Source organism: Cantharellus anzutake (assembly GCF_015039405.1).
Source record: "Cantharellus anzutake strain C23 chromosome Unknown EI90scaffold_8, whole genome shotgun sequence".
Classification (NCBI taxonomy): Eukaryota; Fungi; Basidiomycota; class Agaricomycetes; order Cantharellales; family Hydnaceae; genus Cantharellus; species Cantharellus anzutake.
Window position 1 is genome coordinate 464,422 of NW_024066958.1, and position 6,097 is coordinate 470,518.

Below are 6,097 nucleotides of genomic sequence, written 5' to 3' on the forward strand. Positions count from 1 at the left end.
CTGTGATTGTTGAATGGGACAGGAAGAACGATGCGGCTTTGACTCGGATTGCACTTACCATTGATGACACACCGCTCGCCCTCATTGACGGTAAACATTTTGCAAAAGAGGCTTGGGTTCAGCTATTCAAACGGTATAATGGTGTTGGTGCCCTAGACGCTGCGAGAGTAATGACACAACTTCACCATTATCAACTGGATGATTCCAAACCGTTGGAACCTCAACTGATCCAGATGCGTGAACTTCGTGATCGATTGGCGAGTCTAGGTGATGACTACACTGACACCAAGTTCGCCATGATAGTGTCGGAGGCACTCCCAGAATCGTATGACATGCTGTAATGGGTCTATCTATCTAGACTCGTGGCTCAGGTCTGGGGGGGGGTAGGTCTCTCTCTAGTGTCAGACAGATGTAGTGGGGTCCTTGGGTACGGTGCTGATAACCCTCCCTAACTAACTATACAGTGGGTCACGGAAGAGTCCGATACAAATAGAAAAGGAAAGTCACATGCGTGAATGAATGAAAATAGTAAAGATAATAAAGAAAATATCATATCTCCTCAACAACCCAACCAACTCCAACGATCTTAGACTCGTCAGAACCACCTCTACAACCTCTACAACTCCTACTATTACCCCGACTCACCAATCCTAATCCCTGATGCAGTAAAGGGTGAAGTGTGCAATGAGGCTTGTTTTAACCCGCACGGACTTGTCCCCACAACAACACTCAAGCAGATCGCCCTTGCAGATCTTGATGACGCATCGACAATAGCCTGTGACAAACTCATAGCCCAAATCCTCAGAGAAGAGAAAAGGAAGAACAAACCTGCTTCGTCGACTGCATTGGTTGCCAAAACCATAAAAAGCGCTGACAAAAGTAATGGTAAATCTGATGGGAAGAAGTCAAAGAAAGAACGCCCGTGCTGTACCAACCCAAACTGCAAACGGCAGTTGGGACATACCTTCGAATGGTGTTGGGCTGAAGGTGGAGGTTCCGAAGGGCAACGCCCAGCCAAGTCCGGCAATGGGCAGAGTTCTCAGAAGGGTGCTAAGAAAAAAGACGCAAAGATTGATGTCCTTCTTGCAGAAGAACATGCTGCGATCGCAGACAGCGATTGTGCGGAATGACTGAATGGGTTATAGATTCTGGAGCGTCATCTCACATCTGTGCTAATCGACTCTGGTTCTCGACATACTCACCTCTCCTTCCTCCATGTCCAATCTATCTAGGCGATAAACGCACCCTCTTTGCCATTGGTCAAGGTCAAATCGAAGTCGTTCTGCATAATGGAACCAATGACCGACAAGTTATCATCAGTAACGTGCTGTACTGTCCAAAGATTGGCACAAACCTCCTCTCCGTGACACAACTAACCTCAGTTGGAGCACGAGTTTATTTCGCCCCCAGTAGTTGTCAACTTCTTAATCCCAGCGGTGAACTCCTTGGAATCAGGAAGGCTCTGGCGGCCTTTATAGGTTGCCTTGCATTGTGACAGGTTTAGAATCTGTGTATATCTCTAGGTGTGCCAGGGAAGGTAATGTTGAGGCCGCGCTGGTTGCTCGTACAACTACTGTGACAGCTTCACTTGATGTCTGGCATGCCCACCTTGGACACATCTCATCGCAATCTATTCTAAAGATGGTCCGCAGCGGTATGGCCAAGGGAATGGAAGTAGTCGGGGATATGAAGGATGGATCAGCCTACTGTGAAGAATGTGAGGCATCAGGACACACACGTTCCCCTATCCCTAAACAAACTCTTACCCATTCTGGCGAAATCCTCGGACGCGTCTTCTCCGACGTGTGCGAAGTCCAAACCATAACACACGAGGGCTACCGATATTTCATCACCTTCGTCGATGATCACTCCCGTTTCCTAACCATCTATCCTATCAAGAAGAAAAGTGACGCTCTTGAGACCTTCAAAGATTTCCTAGCCCAAGCCAAACGTCAATCGGGCAAGAAGTTGAAGGTCTTGCACACTGATGGAGGCGGTGAGTACTTCTCCAACGAGTTCTCTGAATACCTTAGGGACATCGGGATTGTCCATGAGAAGACAAATCCTCACACGCCACAAGAGAATGGTGTGGCTGAGAGGGTCAATTGCACACTCGTCACAATGACAATCGCCATGCTTGAAAGTGTCAAGTCACACGTTGGCCGATCTGCCTGGCCATATGCCCTCCGACATGCCACACTCATTAAAAATATCGTTCCCCATTCCGCTCTCCCTGATGGTATTTCACCATTCCAGCTCTGGATGGGAAACAAGCCGTCAGTTTCTACCATACGCACCTTTGGCTGTAAAGCCACCCTCGCTATTCCTGAAAGACAACGAGATAAACTTGCTGCATGTTCCATCACTGGGATTCACCTGGGAATGGCTACCGGCAAGAAGGCTTTTGTGATTTATGAGCCTGAAACTCGAAAAATTCACGAATCCTGCGATGTTCACTTCTTTGAGGAATCACCTGAACCCGAATGGGTGACAATTGAATCCTCGTCTGTGGATTCGTCTTCACATGTGGTTGATAAGGATGATATGGCAGAGGGTGATGGAAGCGTTAGAAAGGCAGTGGAGGAAAGTGGTGAGAAGGGAATAGTGGATGGAGAAGTTGGAAATGGTGGACTGGACGAGATGGAAGATGATAATGATGGGGGATTGGAGGTTGATACGTTGGGAGAGGAAGAGGACAAAGTGGTGCTGGAAGCTCCCCGACGGTCGACGCGCGAACGGCGTACACGGATTCGAGATGATGACGATCAATATTTTGTCAATCATCAGCAAAAAATTGTTATGCTCCTGAGTGCTCCGGAGTATCAAGAGCACTGGGAGAATCAGGAGGAGATTGGCCGGTCCAGGAACAGCCCATTTCCTCCGGAGTTGGCTAGGTACTCCAGGGCACTCCCAGGAGGGCCTGGAGCATTGCTTTGTGCACAAACATATCCAGTAAATACAATTTAAATGCTTCAAAGTGTATAGGGTGAGAAGCTTCTGGAGCTCCTGGAGCATTTGAAAATGAAAAGGAAAAAAAAAAGAGGGAAGATCCCCATGAATACCTCCTACCACAAGACTAACACAACAAGACACTGCTTAACATTTAGATCAAACACTATACTATATATCAAGGACACTGAGACTCACCAATACACAACCAAAATTTATGGCCTGATATATGATTAATCTGGCAACTTAATCACTTTCGGGCTGGCAGAATATGGGGGAGGGGGAAATGGGGGAGAATGAGGGGGGGAAATGAGGGGGAAATGAGGGGGAGAATGAGGGGGAGAATGAGGGGGGGAATGAGGGGGGGAATGAGGGGGGAATGAGGGGGGGATATAGAGGGAAATGAGGAAATTTTGAAAAATAGGGACTTCTAAAAAGTTGAAAAAAATAATTAGGGAAAAAATCAAAAAAATTCAGGAACTGTAGTGCCTTTGAAGTGCTTTCAGGATATATAATTATTTGCAAAATCGAGGAAGAAATGATGGAGAAAAATGGAAAATACTTTCGGAGACCCAAGAAATAATGAGAACTGAATTGATGGGAAAGTCTGAAAATTGAATAGGGAAGTGAGGGGAAGCCTTGTAGCATTGTTATTTTCTGCTGTTCTAATTTTTCCTGATTGTTCTTGGTCTCACTCCCAGCTGCTACTGGATACTCCTGGATACTCCTGGAAGCTCCTGGGAGGGTCCAGGAGCAGCTAATGGAAAATACTTTTGGAGACCCAAGAACTGAATTGATGGGAAAGTCTGAAAATTGAATAGGAAAGTGAGGGGAAGCCTTGTAGCATTGTTATTTTCTGCTGTTCTGATTTTTCCTGATTCTTCTTGGTCTCATTCCCAGCTGCTCCTCAATACTCCAGGAAGCTCCTGAAAGCTCCTGGGAGGGTCCAGGAGCAGCTGGGAGTGAGACCAAGAACAATCAGGAAAAATCAGAACAGCAGAAAATAACAATGCTTACAAGGCTTCCCCTCACTTTCCTATTCAATTTTCAGACTTTCCCATCAATTCAGTTCTCATTATTTCTCGGGTCTCCGAAAGTATTTTCCATTTTTCTCCATCATTTCTTCCTCAATTTTGCAAATAATTATATGTCCTGAAAGCACTTTAAAGGCACTATAGTTCCTGAATTTTTTTTTGATTTTTCCCTAAATTTTTTTTTCAACTTTTTAGAGACCAAAATTTTCCTCCCACTGCTCCTGGCACATTACATACTCCTCACCACTCCCAGCTGCTCCTGAACCCCCTCCCAGGAGAACACTATTGGCTCCAGGAGTGCCCAATCTGCTGTTTTGTCTCCCACATGCTCCAGCCACTCTTGATGCTCCGGAGCATAACGGACTTTTGCTGATGATTCATACGATAGAACAGGTCAGTACGCCAAACGAGTGGGTGAAGAGCATGCTTGCATTGCCCAAACTGAAGTCCCACGCACCTATCACGATGCCATGAATCGCCCCGACTCCGATGCCTGGCTCGAGGCTTGCCATGACGAACTGATGTCCTTGAAGGAAACCTGAACTTATGTTGTGGTTAGTACTGATGAGGTAGACATTCGAAATGTCGTTGGTTGTTGTTGGGTATTTGCGTTGAAAAAGGGGGCAGATGGATCTGTTGAACGTTACAAGGCTAGAATCGTTGCCAAAGGTTTTGGTCAGATTTATCAAGTTGACTACGACGAAACCTTCGCACCTGTTGTCAAGTGGGTATCAATCCGAATCCTACTCGCTATCGCTGCGCGACTCGATCTTGAGGTACACCAGATGGACGTGAAAACCGCCTTCTTGAACGGCGATCTTGAACATGTTATCTATATGAATCCGCCTATGGGGAGCACCGATTATGGGAAGGAGAATGTCGTTTGGAAGTTGGAAAGGAGTCTGTATGGCCTGAAGCAAGCTTCAAGGTCGTGGTATGAGAAGGCGAAGAAAGAGTTCGCGAAACTCGGCTTCCGCCGGTGCGACTCTGACCACGCTGTGTTTGTTCTTCGTGGGAAGGACAAAGTTTTTTGCATCATCGCCCTCTATGTTGACGATCTCATGATCCTTTCTAACAACCTCAGCCTTCTTAATCTCAAGAAGTCCCAGCTCATGAAAACGTTCAAGATGAAGGATCTTGGAGAGATTCACTGGTTTCTAGGACTTGAGATTACTTGCGATCGAGCTCAGCGCTTGATCTACATCTCCCAAACCCGTTACGTCAAGGATATTCTTACTCATTTCCATTTCACTAATTGTCGTCCAATCTCTACCCCGATCGCATCTAACTTCAAGTTGCCTCGACTTGATTTACCTGAAGTTGACGTCCGCGATTATCAGTCACGAATCAGCAGCATTATGTACATGATGCTTGGCACACGTCCCGATATCGCCTATGCAGTGGGCGCTTTGAGTCAATATTCCGCCAATCCTGGGAAGGAACACCTTATTGCCGTCAACCGCTGTTGTGGGGACAACTCCGTGTACCGCAAAAAGTCGGATTCTGCGGAATTTGGTCACCAACATGCAGTACATATCCGCTGACGCTCCCGATAGTCATTCTATCACTATCCAACACTCCATAGACTCACTCCATATTTTTCCTTATTTTCCCCATCATTCCCGACAACCCCAAGCAAAATTCCCACGCCCAACCATGCCGCCAATTTCACCCCCTCTCCAGACCTCCATACCCACACTCACAACCCAGCCGTTTTTCCACCCGATAGTGATGCTCTACCACCTTTCTTCACCCCCGGAGCATTTCCCAGAATGGCAATCCCATACCCGGATGGTTCAGCACGGAGTATACTCTCACGTGGTCTTGACAGCACCTGTCAATGGCCACATCTCAAGAAGTACTGCACCAAATGGGATGAATGAGGGCTTGTTGGAAAGCTGGAGACGAGGAGGTTGCTGACGGGAGGATAGGCGGGCGCTGTGGCGAACTGTTGCGGAGTTAATTTTCACAATTCCCATTTCGGACCCGTTGTCACATTTTCCCCATTCATTCATATTTCTTTTATTGTTTCTTTGTTCCCAATTGGATATTCATCATTTACGGTTGCCTAACGGCCTGTTTACATTCCCCCAGTCCATTCATTCCATTTCCAA